The following is a 17145-nucleotide window of genomic DNA, read 5'->3' on the forward strand; positions in this document are numbered from 1 at the left end:
ATATTTGGAGAGTAGCCAAGAGGCCTGGACTCTTTCCCTGGCTAGGTCATTAAATCTTGCAAAGGGGAGGGAGGGATAGCACACACAGATAAAAACTAGTTAAAGGGCACCTCGCAGCCAGGCTATCTTGACAGCTCTAACCCATCAGCTGCCTCACTTGGGACAATGATGTTCTTCAAAGAAACTGGAAGAGCTCTTGGGGCTAATCCTAACCTAAGCACATGTGATTATAATCATAATAATAACAATCAGTCCCTACCTTTGGAAGGGACACTCAAATGCAACATCCAAGAAAGGCAACACACCAGCTGCCACGGAAGCTACGAGCCTGGATCCCACAGCTTTGTGTGCTCCTTCGAGGCCCACTCCCTCTGCCCTTGCTCTCTGTAAGCTCTCCTCTAAGGACCAGAATGTTCTTTTTAAAGAACTGACCTTATCTTGTCAATCATTATTTAATAGTTCTCAGAGCTTTTCTCTGTTCTTATAATACAACACAGTTGTGGTTTTCTGTTTTGTGTGCTGGGATCTGAACCCAGGGCTTCTGCACTGAGCTACATTCCCAACCCTGTTTTCTTTTTCAGACAGGGTTTCACTATGCAATTCAGATTGGCCTTGAACTAGACTGGCTTGGAAATCACAGCAACCCTTCTGCCTCAGCCTTTTGAGCACTGGAATTATAGGGATGCATCACCACACCAGGCCATCTCCAATCCTTTTTTTTAACACAATAACAAAAATTGTTCTTAAATTTTGAGACAGTCTTGCTAAGTCTCTAATTTGCCCAGGCTGGGCTCAAATTTGCAATCCTCCTGCCTTAGCAACCAGTATGTCACGTGCCTGGCTACAAAATTCTTAATGTGGCCTTTAAATCCCTATATGACTTCATCTTCACCATTCTAAGTTTTTCTCACTAGACTCTAATCCCCATAGCCTTCCTTCAGTTCCTGGGATGCCCTCCTTTATGTACTCTCATTTATCCATTCAGCCTCCAACCAAAAGCTTACAGACCCACACTACTGTGCTGGGCCTTTACTCTGTCACCACTATCTGTGCTAGTAGTGAACTAAAGAGACTAGGAGGGGGCCAGGGAGATAGCTGAGTAGAGTAAGTGCTTGCCTGGCAAGCATAAGGGCCTGAGTTCAATCCCCAGTTCTGCCCAAAAAAAAAAAAAAAAAAAAAAGAGAGAGAGAGGCAGAGAGAGAGACTAGGAGCTCCACTTGGAACTCACATTCTAGCAAAGAGAAGCAGACAATTATAAAACAAACTGAGGGGATTAGTAAGCAGGAACAAGGTGAAGCAGCAGAGCTGCAGTATGGAGGAGGACATAGCTCTATGTTAGAAAGGACAGTCAAGAGAGGTTCTACTGGGGGATGAGAGTAGTCAAGAAGGGAAGGAGCTAATAAGGGGGGACTTGGGGAACAGCATTCAGAGTAAACACCAACTGCAAAGACCTTAAGGCTCAGCATTATTTTTTAGCTTTAACATGTTTCTCTATAAATTGCTAGTTCCACACCAAGGTTGTCCTAGTATCTTACCTATTCTGCTCCCTATTTGACCTTAGATTATACACAATATCTAATACCTGACTCAGTGAAAACCTGCTAAGTGGAATGAATTTGTAAAGAAAAAAAAAAGCTACCCCCTCATCTGGAATGCCACTGTACCCCTTTACCATCTAATCTAGTTGAATGTCTCAGCATAAAAGAGTATCTTTTCTCTCTGCCTATCCCAACTTTGACAAATACATCATCCCCAAGCATGATGGCATTTAGGGGGCTATACTTGCTCTTCTAAACTCTCCTCTGTATCAGCAGAACAGAAAGCCAGCAGACTACATTTCCCAGACTCCTCTGCTCACTGACCCCACCACACACACTTGGTTCTGCCAGTGGCTGGTGGCTGGATGGCAGGAAGAGGTTATACACATCATCTCTCTACTTCCAGTCTGTCTCCAGCAGCAGCAGCAGCACCAGCAGCAGCAATACAAGTAGTGTGCAGGAGAACATGCAACTACAGCACCATAGGCCCCAGCAGCAGTCAGCAGCTTTAAGCACAGTCTCCTGAGCTCCATGGAGCCCACAGGCGGCTTACTTATAACATGTGGGTAACAACCCTCTCCCTCCTTTTGCTCCTCTAGCCCCTCCAATTCCTGCTACAAATTTCTGACATTTACATTTCTTTCAGCTTCAATTGTCTATAGTAGTTTCTACTTTCCTGAATGGACAATAACCAAGATAACAGCAAGCAATAAGGAAATAAACTAGCAATATCAACTAAGCTAGAAAATAATGTATAAAGGGTGGGGGGAGAAACTATTAACTTTTTTCTAAATTCCAGAAAATTTCTCTCTAGGTATATTCCAAAATAATTAATGAATTCTAAAATTGCAATGCTGGTTTAGTCTGTCTTTCTTTCCTTCTCTTTTCTTTTCTTTCTTTGATACTGGGTTAAATCCAGGACCTTTGCACTAAGGTAGATCCCTAGCTGTCCCTTTATTTTGAGACAGTCTCACCTATGTTGCCTAGGCTAGATTTGAACTTGCTATCCTCTTGCCTTAGCCTGCCAAATGCTCAGATTACAGGCTTCTGTATTATGCCCAATTCACATTCTTTTTATTGGAGGAAGACAATATAACTCTATTTCTGTAGTCAAATGAAGTTTCTGTAGAATCAGATCTTTCTACATATTTTGTCATCTGTTTCCCCACAGTAGGTATTTCTATATACCTGGTATTAGCCTGATGATTGTTTCTAAAGCTTTGGAATGCAGAGAGATGGGGGAGTGGGCTTGAAGCCAAGTGATAGTTTTAATTTTTATTTATTTATTTTTTTTGCGGAACTGGGGATTGAACTCAGGCCCTTGCACTAGCCATGGAAGCGCTTATTCCACTGAACCATCTCCCCAGCCCTCCAAGTGATAGTGTATAAAAGCAACTTAAAAACAAATGTCCTACAAAGCACTTACCAAGGATTTCAAAGTTCTTTCCCTCTCCAAATGTAGCCACCAGCAATGGAGGCCAAAGGGCTTTGACTGGCACATAGGAAAGGGATTTTGGGCTCTTCCTTACACTTGCAAAAAGCTGTCTACATTAAGCTAAGCATACAGATAAGGGGCCAGGATGCAACTCAGCAGCATAGAACTTGCCTTGAGTTCAATTCCTGGTTCAAAAAAAAAAGAAAACAAAAAAAAGCTGGGTATAGCCAGGTGTGGTGGCACACACCTATAATTCCAGAGGTCAGGAGACTGAGGTAGGAAGATCACCCACAAGTTCAAGGCCAGCCTAACCCACACAGTAAGAACTGTCATTTAAACACACACACACACACACACACACACACACACACACACACTGTCGACACTTCTGGAAACCTGTGTCTTTTAGTTAGAAAGCTAGCCTGAAAACCACACTACAACAAACTGCCCATAACAGGTTCCTTTCTTGGAAGGATGAAGAACTGTCTGCACCTGACTCAAACTCCTGGCTCCCAAAGTCTGTGTGCTTTCAACTGCTTAGAGATCATGTAGACATCTCTAAGTCCTATACCAAATTCACTTTCAGGAATTATATCAAAAGCAAGAAAAGGGGTAGAAGTGATAGAGGTTATTAAGCAAAAAGAAGGCTAAATAAAAACCCATTCATTAACACCAAAGCCTCTTCATCACATCATCTGCTGATCCTACTTCCCATTAGCAAAAAATGCCTAATGAAATGGACATTATGGAAAACATAAAGCCCAGGAAGAGTAGAGAAGCTTGACTCTTGCTGATTTCCAGGCTGACTCTTCAAGGGGGCCCTTAGCTCTTGTCATTTTCATATTTTCTTTGACAGTATTCCTAGTAAATCAACACCTGAACATTTTTAGCTGGTCATCTTCTTAATCTTTTTGAGACAGGGTCTCACTATGCAGTTCAGACTGGCTTTGAGCTCACTTTGTAGCCCAGGTTGGTCTTGAACTTGCAACGATCCTTTCTGCCTCAGCCTCCAGACTGTTGGAATTACAGGCATGTGCTACCATGCTCAACCCATCCTTCTAACAACCTTACCACTGAAAGCCATATTCTACAACCCAATATGAGCAGTTCCCAAGGATTAGGTACAGTAAATTCCTTTTAGAGAATGTGACATCCAGTGAAATGTATTTACTAAATACTTCACAGGTTGTATAATCAGCTCTTAACAGTATTTAGTAATAAGGGAGTTTAGATTCACCACCTATTTACCATTTACTAGGGCCTTCTTGGGACCAGGTGAGAAATAAGTGGACAACTAGATATGGGGCATGATGATGCATACTTACAATCCTGACTACTCCCAAGGCTGCAGCAGGAGGATCACAAGTTTAAGGCAAGCCTGGACAATTTGGCAAGACTTTCTCTCAAAACTAAACAAAACAAATTTAAAATGCTAGGATTATGGCTAAGAGGTATAAATAATAAAATTTTTAAAAAAATTAGAGCAAGAGTTTCATGCCCATATGAAGTCTCACTGCACAGAAATGAACCAACCGAAGGATCAGGAGATATTTCCCAGAGATGGCTCTAAACATAATCAACCAACCTGCCTCTTTCTCTTTCTAGTTGTTTTTCCACTTAGTCATTTCTCCTGTTTGTGTGTTTGTTTTCTGAGACATGATCTTGCCGTGTAGTCCAGCGTGGCCTTGAACTGCAGGTAATCCTCCTGCCTCTTCCTCCAAAGTGCTAGGACACCCAGCTTCATGTCTCTATACAGTAAAAGCAAATGTTTTTTTTGTTTTGTTCTTTTCTTTCTTTCTTTTTTTTTTTTAGGAAGGAGGTTCTTCCTTTCTCAAATTCTTATTTATGTCATTTTGAAATAGGGTTTCACTATGCAGTCCATGCAGGCCTTGAACTCACTTTGCAACCCAGGCTGGCCTCAAACTCAGTGATCCTCCTGCCTTAGACTCCCCAGTGTCTGGATTACAGGCATGTATCACTATGCCTGGCTCCTTTCCCAAATTCTGAGGTAGAGAAAAGAAGCCAAGTCAGTTCCAAGCTAAGGTACAAAAGCCACCTGTGCCATGCAAGTCTGAGACCTCACAAAACCATATCACTGAAAGCTGGAACCTGGACTCCTGACAGAGACAGCTGAACACTTGTTTTCCAGACAGTTGTAACTGTATTTCAGTCTTTTCAAAGGAGCGCTGGGGCGCCAGACTCAAGTACGCCTCTGGGCTGGGTCCACTGCTCCAAGTCATAGGGATAAGGAGCCTCTTACCCTCCTTAGGTTACTCATTCACCAACAGTGAGTCCCAGAACAGAAGATGCAACAAAACAGGACCTCTTCCTCCACAGAAAGTGTTGATTTCAGCCGTGGCATGATGGAAAACAATGGAACTCTTCCTTGAAACTAGGCAGTGCTGAGGTGCCTGCCATGCTAATTCCCTTATGCTTCCTTCCAGTCTCGGGAACTAGTTCAACTGATGGATGAGCTGGCTGATACGTTCACCTCGATAGCCAGGTGAGCCCATCTCCTTGAGGAAGCCCAATCTGTTCTTGGTAGCGTGCCGGGCCACAGACAGGTGGAAAGGGTGCAAGAAGCAGACGATCTCCTGGAAATGCGCCCCTGGGAAGGCGATTTCGTGGATGAGGTCTTCCAGGCAAATGACACCAAACTTGCCCAGGTGCTCCTAGATCACAGTGTTGCCCATCAGCAGGCAGATTATTCTTAATCTTGCCCTGTCCACGTTACAAAATCAGTTCCCAGACAGACTTCAGATTTGGAAATCCCCAGGTCACATAAGGCTCCACTATCTGCAGCATTTTGAGAGTTTGGGGGGGTGACTTTAACAAAGGCACCACTGAACAGCTTTTTCAGGTGAAGTCTTACAGTGGTCTTCTGTACTAGTGAACTCACCCTGTTAACACTTTGGAGGCGGACAACAAAGGCCCAGGAATGTTCATCAGGTGCTTCCAAAGCGCGACGTTTCACTTCTCGTCGTTTCACACGCACCCGTCAGGCCGCTGCCGCCAGGAATCATGAAGGAAAGATTCCAGTCGCTTAAATCTGATCTCTTTTACCTTCCTCTCTTTCTTTGCCAAAAGTGCCTGCTTTGCCTGGGTGGCTGTGAGGACTTGATAAGCATTCCTCTTTTTCAGGAGATTTTCTGGAACCAAGGGGATCTTTTTTCTTTGCTCTTCTTCCGCCATCTTCCAGCGTAGGGCTACTGCTCATGCCGCAAATGTTCTTTTTATGAGCCACACATAGCACCAAATAAACAACAGCTGCAAAGACAATAGATAGCCAAGGCCATGTGGCGCGACAGCACTATTGCTGCAGCCCACTTGGTCTTCCAGCCAAGTTGTGCTCTGAGAACAGTCCCTTACCTAGCCAGATGCGAAATTTTAAATATACTCACCAGTATTTTTTGGTTTAGATACCTCATCTTATTAAAAAAACTTATGTACCTTGTTTTATTGCTACTTAAACCCATCTAGGAAGGGGAGGTATGTTCTCTACATTCTGCTAAGAACACCTAGAGATTAAATGATCTGCCCAAGGTCGGAAGGATTCAGTATGTTCTCAATGGGGAGGAACACCAATACACCTATGTCTCATGGAACAAACAGAACTTCTGCCATAGTTAACCACAAAGATCATTTCCAAAGTGAGGATGGGGGCCGGGGAGATGGCTCAGTGAAATAAGTGCTTCCCTGGCAAGTGCAAGGGCCCTAGTTCTAATCCCCAGTTCCGCCAAAAAAAACCCAAAAAAACAACAATAACAAAGTGAGGATGGACAGAGCCTGGCATGGTGGTACAAGACTAATCCCAGGAGTCGAGAGGCTAAGACAGGAGGATTGCCAAAAACTAGAGATGAGCCTGAAACTGAACTACACCAGACTGTCGTTAAAAAAAAAACAAAAACAAAAAAAACACCACAACCACCCTGCCAAAAAACCAAAATGAAGATGGATGAGAAATGGCTGTCTTCAAACTTCAGCAGTAAGAATTAATATTGGCCTGGTGATATAGCTCAGCAGCACAGCACCTGCCTGACATGCACAACGTCCTAAGTTCTATTCCCGGTGCCAAAAAAAGTATTATCATTTAAAATGAATATTAAAAAACACTTCAAAGCCAGGTGTGGTGGCACACATCTATAATCCCAGCACCTAGGAGGCTGAGGCTGAAGGATCATTGAGTTCAAGGCCAGCCTGGGCTACACAATGAGTTCAAGGCCATGCTGAACTACAAAGTTAGACCCTTTCTCAAAACAATAAAACAAGGGGCCAGGGAGATGGCTCGGTACAATAAGCGCTTGCCTGGCAACTGCAAGGGCCGGAGTTCAATCCCTGGTTCCGCCAAAATGATAAAAAAATAATAAACATGTTCACTAAATTGCTCAGGCTGAGCTCAAGCTTTTGATCCTCTTGCTTCAGCTTCCTGGGATTATATGCATGACACACCTGGCTTGAGCATTGAATTCAGAGAAAGCCGTAATTTGTAGCTTTTTCATTTTCCAAACGATAGAAAGGATAAGAGACTGTAATCTTAAAATACATATATTTTTAATAAGATCTCTTTATAGTTCAGGCTGGCCTTGAGCTTACTTTGTAGCCAAGGTTGACTTCGAACTCATTTGACCCTTAAATTTAACCTCACTTTTTTTTTTTTTTTTTTGGTATTTAGGACAGGGTGTACAGGGTCTCATTGTGTAGATCAGACTCATAGTGATCCTCCTGTTTCCAAGTGCTGGGATTACAGGCCCCCACCACCACACCCAGTCTCAATTGGGGGCAAGGCCAGCACAGCAGGCCAGGTGATTGAACTCCTGGGCCCTGAGTCTGCCTAAGCAGGCACTTTAATCCCCTGAGCTATTTGGCTGCCCCAAACCTTATTTTTAACATCCCACTGCAGAAATTTAGGGGCCAGAGAGATAGCTGAGTAGAATAAATGATTGCCTGGCACGCATAAGGACCTGAATTCAATCCCTGGTTCCGCGAAAAAAAAAAGAAAGAAAGAAAAATTCATTTATACGCATTCAGAATATATTTATACTTACGTTATATTTATATTTATTTTAAAGAGGAATTACAAAACTTCATTATTCTAGAAATGCTTTTTTTTTTGACAGAACCGGGAATTGAACTCAGGCCCTTGCCAGGGAAGCGCTTATTCTACTGAGCCCTGGCCTAGAAATGCTCTTTCAAAACTCCAGAAAAAATTACCTCTTAGCAATCAAGACAACAGTGTTCACATGAACCCTGAGTTTTCACCTCCCCCCACCCATGAGAACAATAAGATTAAGTGCTATGAGAAGAAAGCCAGTCTCAAATTTAAAGCATTAAAATACAATAAAAATTAATGGGAATGTGAAAATCTACATCTATTCTTGCAAGCTCAGGAACAGTTATAAAACAGCATAGTAAAACATGACAAAGGGGACAGCAAAAAAAAGTCCATATCTCTTCTCCCACTAAAAGTAAAAATAACCGGAGGACAAAGTAAAACCAAAGTTGATTTTATTTAACATTTCAAATGAAAAAATAAAAATGCTCAAAAGATGAATCTCAAGCAATACTTCACTCATAAATCAAAGCTACCTTAGCTTTGATGAGTGATTTTAAGTCACCCTCCACATTTACAAACTCAGACTGGCTGAACGTAGTGGTGCAGGCCTGTACCCCAACACTCAGAAGGCTGAAGTAGGAGGACCTCCACTAGTTGAGGCCAGCCTGAGCTATATAGTAGTTCATGGACATCCTGAATTACATAGAGACCAGGTCTCAAAAAAAAAAGAATTTGGACCTTAGGTGTGAAGGCACACACCTGTAGTCTGAGCATCCTGGCAGTCTGAGGCAGGAAGATCACAAATTCAAGTCCAGTCTGCACAACTTAGCACCTCAGTGAGACTATCTCCAAAATAAAATACCAAATCTAAACAAAGCCTGACTTTGTGAGTATTCATAGTGTGCAAAAAATGGTTTTCCTTGAAATTTACAGGCAATGGGTCACACCCTGATTGTATCATTTGCTCTTTATTTTCACAGTACTGAGGACAATCCTAAGGGCTCAGTAGTTGTGCTTAAAACCATTCAGCCTGGCTCGGCACGTAGTTCAGTGGTAAAGCATTTGCCTGGTATGTGCAAGATCCTTGGTTCTATCCCCAGCAGCACAAAAATTAGTATACAAATTAAAAATTTAGTAAAGGTGGGCTGGGAAGATAGCTCAGCAATCTAAGCACCTACCTGGCAAACACAAGGACCCGGGTTTGATTCCCAGTACCGCACGCCATGCCAGCCCTAGAATCCCAGGGTGTGCCGTGCCAGCCACTGAAACTGGACGTGGTGGCACACACCTGTAATCCCAGCACGGGGCAAGTTGAGATAGGAGGATCACTATATGTCCAAGCTGGCATAGCAAGACCTTTTACCAAATAAATAAATAAAAAATTTGGGGGGGGGTCTACAGGTTGTTTAGGGTCTCAGTACTAGATCAGAATCATAGTGATCCCCCTGTTTACAGCCTCCCAAGAGCTGGGATTACAGGTGTGCATCACCACGCCCAGTCTCAATTGCTATCTCAGCGTACCCCAGGGGGCTGAGGGGTAGGGCAGCATGGCAGGCCAGGGGATTGAACCCAGAGCCCCTGTGCCTGCTTGCAGGCGCTTTAATCCGCTGAGCTATTTGGCTGGCCCTTAAAAGATTTTTTCAAAATAATAAATAAAGGTAAAAATTCATCCTGATCACTAAATGGAACCACTTAGAAAACAACTGGAAGTTATGGTCAAAAAGACCCAATTCAGTACATAAATTTGGTTTGATTTTTCCTTAATATATAGTCTTCACTAACCTGAAATTATATTTAACAATGACAGCTTTGATTTATAGGGGGAAAAAAAGGGAATAATTCATGAAAGGCAGAAACAAACCCAAACTCTCCCATAAGAGAACTTTATCACCATATTGATTGTTGGGACAGATCAAAAGATACTGCTAACGAGACATAATCATTTTTCAGCTGCTCCTTGAGCAAGTAAACAGTCCAGTCCAAGGGTCTGGCCCAGTACATACTCCCTGGGTGCCTAATGAACACCTAGTGAGTGGCCCAGAGCAAAAAGAGCCTGACACTCTTGTTCATAGGATAGTGGACAAAGGGAGACAGTAGTCTTTTTTTTTTTTTTTTTTAAATGCGTTTGGTACAGGGTCTCACTACACAGCTCGGACTCGTAGTGACCCTCCTGTTTAGACAGCAGTCTTTATAAAAGAGTTTTATGTGAATGCATGTCTCACAGCTGGGCCCGCAGTCACCACCATGTTTCCAAGCAGACCTCTTCAGTTTAGCAAAAACCCTTAGCAACTAATCTGTTATATCCTCACATGCAAAGGTTTGCAACACAACAATGAGATGAGACAGATCAACACTAAAATCCCAATAAAACCTAAGCGTAACTCTAGATAACCTCTCCCTGGGTTCCTGTCCTACCATGTACATCACCATGGCTTTAGCTATCATTTCTGAACTCCTACACTGCAACCACTGAATTCTTCTGAGGCCCAGCACCATCACTTCAGCTCTACGACTACTGCTCAGCATATGAACATGGAGGATACATGATTACCTGTATCTGGGAAAGCAAGTTCACTTCTTTCTTTTTTTCAGTACCAGGGATTAAACTTGGGACCTTACACTTGCCAGGCAGGTGGTTATGCCACTGAGCTATATCCCTGACCAATAATCATAATTTCAAACAAAGTATTTACCTAACAAGATGAGGGAAAATGAAGGTTTAAAGGCCAGAATAGCACTTTTCTTTTTTTTTTTTTTGCGGAACCTGGGATTGAACTCAGGCCCTTGTGCTTGCCAGGGAAGCACTTATTCCACTGAGCCATCTCCCCGGCCCCTCAGAATAGCACTTTTGAGAAAGATTTACATTTTCTTCTCTTAGATATTCAAGCTGGTGTTATAGCTCAGTGGCATAGTGCCTGACTGGCAAGTGTGAGGTCGTGAAAAATTCTTAGATGTTCAACTGCAGAGTTCCTTACACAAAAAACTCCTCCAAATATGCATCAAGGTGAAACAAAACATCCAATCTAAAAAAGAGACAAAAAAGAGGCCATGGGCTCAGTGTTATTCTAAACCAATGGTTCTAATCTTTTGTAGACTATGAATTTCCTTGAGAATTTTATGAATTCTATTGATTCTCTCTATAGAAAATAAACAGAACTGGGGGCTGGGAATGTGGTACAGTGGTACTCTTCTTGCTGTGCTGCAAGGACCTAAGTGTGATCCCTAGCATGAAAATGAACAAAAAGAACCAAAATTTGGCATATAATCTGACAGCATGATAAACACTCCTTGCCCCAACCTGTGAGACTGCCAGACCTTAAATTCAAAACCTGCCTGGGGGGGGGGGGGGGGGAATCTGCTTAGAACCTACATTTCCAACTCTGGCTAAAGGAACCCAAATTTACCAATCAGTAAGATGCTACATCAACATTAAGGGAAGCTGAAGACACAAAGTAGTTATAATATCTCACTACCTACCAAAAAAACCCTTCTTCTCTTGCCACCTGATTCTCGGTGAGTCATAATAATGAACTGTGGAATGAAAATGTTCTATCTTCCCCAACTAGGATATAAGAAATTTAAAAGCAGCCAAGGACTGCTGAGCATGGTGGCAAACAACTATAATCCTAGCATTCCGTAGGCTAAGGCAAAAAGACTGCTGCAAATTTGAGGCCAACCTGGGCTACATAGTAAATTCAAGGCCTGTCTGATCTTTACTGAGACCCCCTGCCAGTCTCAAAAAAAAATTCAAAAGTAAAAGCTATATTTGATAGTATCATGCATTCCATCTAGGATGTGCATGTTTTAGATAATTAGTAATTTTTTTAAAAAACTAGGATCAAACTCAGTACCTTGTACTTGCCAGACAGGCGCTTATGCCGCCAAGCTATCGCCCCAGCCTGATAATTAGCAATTATTGACTGGCTCACTAAACAACAGGTTGAAAATAACCTACGTATTATCTTTTATAATAAAGTGAGCTATAAATTTAAGTAGTAAGGATAATGGTACATAACTAAAATTTGTAAAAACATTTTCCTAGGGGCCAGGGAGATAGCTCAGTAGAATAAGCGCTTGCCTGGCAAGTACAAGGTCCTGAGTTCAATCCCCCATACCACCAAAAAAAAAACACTCTCCTCCTCACCCTTCTCCCCTTCTCATCCCTGAGTTTCTTTCCCTGGTAGAAATGTAGCTGTCTATGGCTACAGTATAAACTACAAATCACAGTCACCATTACCACAGAGCATGGAGGAACTGCAGTGAGGCCTCAGATCTGAGCATAAATATTGCTCTGAGTTGGGCAAGGTATTTCTTCCACAAGCATTTCTTGAATATCAACAATGCCTAAACTCCTGGATTACAAATTTAGAGACAATGAAAGACAAAGATTCTATCCTCAAGGAGTTTAAAATAAAGTGGGAAAGATAAAATATGCTGTTAAAACAGAATAATAGGTATCATGGCAAACTGAAGGGCTGACTACTGTAAGCCAGGGAAGGCTTCCTGAAAACACAGCATCTAGCTCCTATATCAAGAATTAAAGGGGCCAGGGAGATGGCTCAGGGGAATAAGTGCTCCCCTGGCAAGCACAAAGGCCTAAATTCAATCCCCGGTTCCGCAAAAAAAAAAAAAAAAAAAAATTAAAAGAGCCTTTTTTTTTTTTGTGGAACTGGGGATTGAACTCAGGCCCTCGCGCTTGCCAGGGAAGCGCTTATTCTACTGAGCCATCTCCCCGGCCTCAAAAGAACCAAGCATGGTGGCACGTGCCTGCAATCCCAGCACGTGAGAGACTGAAGCAAGAGATGAAGGGTGGGGGTAGGGAGGTGGAATTTTTATAAATTTAAAGCTATGGTTTTTGTTTCTAGGTGATCTTTGTTTTTCTCCCAGTGTGGTTGGAGGAGTGGGTGGCAGGCACCTAATCCTGGTAAAAGGCATATGAAAAAGCCCAGAAACATCTCTGGGAGACCTGCACTTATAGCCTGCTGGAAAACTAAGTTTAAGGGTAGGGGTGGACAGACAGGCAGAGCTTTTGCGAGGACCTTACATGAGCCACCTCTGACAAAGTCATGACCCATGGCTGCTCTTGCTAACCTGGCTTTTAAGTTCTTATTTTGCAGTAATATTACATTTACAGAAAAGCTGCAACTATTACAGAGTTCCCTTATGCCTCTCACCCAGCTTTCCCTACTGTTAATATAACCATAGTATATTTGACATAATTTTTTAAATTAACTTTCAGACAAAAAACTAAACTACTGCGATTTCACCAACTTCCACTAATTCCCTTTTCTATTCCAGGACCCAACCCAAGATCCCACACCCCATTTCACTTAACTGAAAGACTGAAATTCCTTTCCTCTGCATCTGAGCACCAATTCTGAGTATCATCTACCACACTCTCAATCCATGCCTGCCTACCCTGAACTTTCCCAGCCCACCTGGAAGGGAAATACATCCTTTCAGCACAGAATACAAGTGACAAAAACAGATGACTTGGAGAAGAGAGAACTATTAGGGATTTAAGCAAATCTAAGAAAAAAAAAGTCACACACACACACCCCTATTAAAAAAAAAAGTGGTCTAAAATACTACTTTCACTATGGAAGAAAAAAGAAATCCAAAGTAGACAAGTTTCTGCCTCTTCTGCATTTTCTTTTCATTTTATTTTATTTTATTTTATTTTATTTTATTTTATTTTATTTTATTTTATTTTGGTTGGGGGAGAGATACAGTCTTACTACACAGTTCAGACTGTAGTGATCCTCCTGTCTCAGTCTCCCCAGAGCTGGGATTACAGGCTTGCATCACCACACCCAGGGCCAGGGCAGTATGCAGCACTGGTGACTGAACTCAGGACTTTGCACTTGCCAGGTAGGTGCTAATGCACTGAGGTATCTCCCCAGCCCTTCAGCTTTTTTGTTTGCTGTTTCGTTTTTTGAGGCAGGGTCCCACTATGTAGTTCAGACTGGGTTTGAACTCACTATGTAGCAAAGCTTTTAGTCTGGCCTCAAACTCATAGTGATCCTCCTGTCTCAGTCCCCCAGAATTACAGGTACGCACCACCACACCTGGCTTGCCTCTTCAGTCTCTCTCAAATACCCCTACCACTTCAAGGAGTTGAGCTCCTCCTCAATCCATCCTTAAAACAAAATGCTCACAAAACCATCTGGGGGTGGGACCAGGGAGATGGCTCAGTAAAATAAGTGCTTCCCTGGCAAGTGTAAGGGCCTGAGTTCAATCACCAGTTCTGAAAAAAAAAAAAAAAAAAAATCTGGGATTTGGAAAAGGAGAAAAGAGAAGCATGACTCATCATTTCTTTTCTAAATGTTAGTGAAGCCCTCTAATAGGACAAAATTCCATCATACTGCAATTATCTTTACAAAGGGACTTTACCAGTATTAGTCATACTTCTGTTATATACATGACCTGCATGCCAAGTCTCCACCAACTCCCACATTTACAACTTTGAGTAATGTCCACTTTATAAAAGCTCAGATGAATCCTATGCAGAAATTGCTGTAAAGCTGATACAAACTGGCAATTTTTTTCTACAAGTAATTTTTTTTTTTCCCGTATTTAGGACAGGGTCTACAGGGTCTCACTACATAGATCCAACTTGTAGTGATTCTCCTGTTTTCAGCCTCCCAACTGCTGGGATTACAGCAACACGCCACCATGCCCAGTCTCAATTGCCTCTCAGCGCGCCCCGAAAGTGGAACCAGCACGGCATGCCAGGGATCTCACTGCTGCGCTCTGCCTAAGCAGGCGCTTTAGTCCACTAAGCTATCAGGCCAGCCCTTGTAGAAGTTTTAAACCGTAAGTGTTAACAACAGTTATCCCTAGGAGGTAAAACTTAAGTAGTACTTTAACTTCCTCTAAATATTTCAGCTATTAGAATTTATGTATCAAACATTCATAAAATATCTAAGGAACACAGCCCTGTGCCCAATGGGAGGGTAAGGGAAAACGGGGAAAGAAGAAAGGCAAGGAGGGAAGGTAGGTAGAAAGGGAGGCCTTGCTTTTGTGGTGCATATGATCTGCATCTGCATTCTACTCTCCAATATTGGCTATTTACAGTTAAATCCAAATTAAACTAAATTAAAATGTTAATTTCTCAGTCCCACTATTTTACACTTCAAGTGGTGACACATGCCTAGTGCAGAAAATTCTATTACACAGGGCTGATATATATAAAAAAAAATAAAAAAACCTGATACTACTTCCAACTTTGGAAATACAGAGAGGGTATTCGAAATAGGCATTAGAGCAAGTATTACAAGCTGATTGAGAATAGCATAACTGGCCTCCTACATCATCAATACTAACATTTCCAGGGCTCTTCACCTAGCTTAAAAGGCAAAACACTTCAAAGAAGCACTAGGAGGCCACATGTGCTGACGTTCTTCACCTGTAAATCCAGCACTCGGAAGACTGAGGAAGAAGGACTGCTGCAACTCTGAGGCTAATGTGGGCTACAAAGTGAGTTCAAGGCCAGCCTGAATTGCAGTGACATCTTGTCTTGGGGGAAAAAAAAAAAAGGTCTAAAATGAAAAAACTAAGGGCCAGAGAGATGGTTCAGTGGGATAATCGCTTGCCTGGCAAGTGCAAGGGCCTGAGTTCCATCCTCAGTTCCGCAAAAAAAAAAAAAAACACAAACAGAAAAAAAAAAAAAAAAAAAAAAAAGCGGGGGGAGGGAATGGAACCCGCAGTTCATTTAACTGACAGTTCACTATGGAAATCTTTAACAAGCTAAAGCAGGGATCAAAGGAACAAACCACGGGGCCAGGGAGGTGGCTTCCCTGGCAAACGCAAGGGCCTGAGTTCAATCCCTGGTTCCGGAAAAAGAAAAAAAAAGGAACAAACCAAAGAATATACTATTCACAAACAGCTTTCAGTAAGAGAGGCCAGGCATTGTGGCACATGGCTATAATGCCAGCACTCTGGAGGCTGAGACAGGAGGATAATTCTGAATCCAAGACCAGCCTGAGCTACAAATTGAGCTCAAGGCCAGCCTGAACTGCATAGATACCCTGTCTCAAAACAAGACCCCCCCCCAAAAAAAAAGACACATTTCCTAATAATCAAGGTCAGTATATAAACCACAAGTGATTAACACCACATAAATAAAACAAGAGGCAATTTATCCTCCTTCCTCTGCAAACACCCAGCATGCAGCATCTCAGCTTATCTGAACAATGGGTGCAAAGATAGTACCTATTTCACAAGGCTGTTATACGGATTTCCTTAGGTGAATACAGGTAATGTGCATAAAACAGTGCCTGGCAGATAAAAGGGCTAGGGAGCACTTGGCTATTATTATTATAGACAGTCTCCAATTGTATCTAAAGATCTACTTTCACTTACCTAAAATTTAAAGATTTCTTGAAAAGTAAGCTCCCAGGAGAAACACTGGACTATTTGGGGGGTGGGATATAGCTCAGAGGCACAAGTGCCTGCCTGGCAAGCTCAAGGTCCTGAGTTCAATTCCCAGTTTAAAAAAAAATTACTAGAAGAGTTTGAAAGGGTCACTCCATGCCAAACAGAGACATTTTCCAACCATGTTCTCTGGACTATAATTCATAATGTCCACAACCACGGAGATAGCTGCAGTAACTCCTCCAATCAGCAAGATGTAACTGTAGACCTTGAGAAATGGAGTGTTCCATTTTTTCCATTAATCTATCTTGTCTTTCCTTCATTCAGATACTCATTTAAGAACCTGTAAATCAGGCACAGTGTGTACACCTATAATCCCAGCACTCAGCAGGACTGCCCTAAATTGAAGGCCAGCCTGAACTACACAGGAAAACCCTAAATAAATAAATAAATAAATAAATAGATAAATAAGAACCTGCAACAAGCTAAGCACTTCTGTGCACAAAGCAAAAAACAGGGGCTGGGATATAGCTCAGTAGCATTAAGTGCCTGCCTGGCAAGCACAAGTTTCTGTGTTTGATCCCCAGTACCAAAATAAATAAATAAAATAAAGATAGCAAAAAAGTGAACTCTTAAAAAAATAAAAAATTGGGGGCTGGTGAGATGGCTCAGTGGTCTAAAGCACCTACTTAGAACAAGCTTAGCAAAGCACAGGGACTGCGGTTCAATCCCCCAGCACCACA

General features: G+C 42.3%; 1 pseudogene; it reads right to left on the reverse strand.

Annotated features, from left to right (window-relative positions):
• Positions 1 to 5001: 5001 nt before the first annotated feature.
• Positions 5002 to 6165, reverse strand: LOC101575535 (annotated as a pseudogene).
• Between the last annotated feature and the right edge of the window lie 10980 nt (positions 6166 to 17145).

Source organism: Octodon degus, unplaced genomic scaffold (assembly GCF_000260255.1).
Source record: "Octodon degus isolate 3935 unplaced genomic scaffold, OctDeg1.0 scaffold00197, whole genome shotgun sequence".
Classification (NCBI taxonomy): domain Eukaryota; kingdom Metazoa; phylum Chordata; class Mammalia; order Rodentia; family Octodontidae; genus Octodon; species Octodon degus.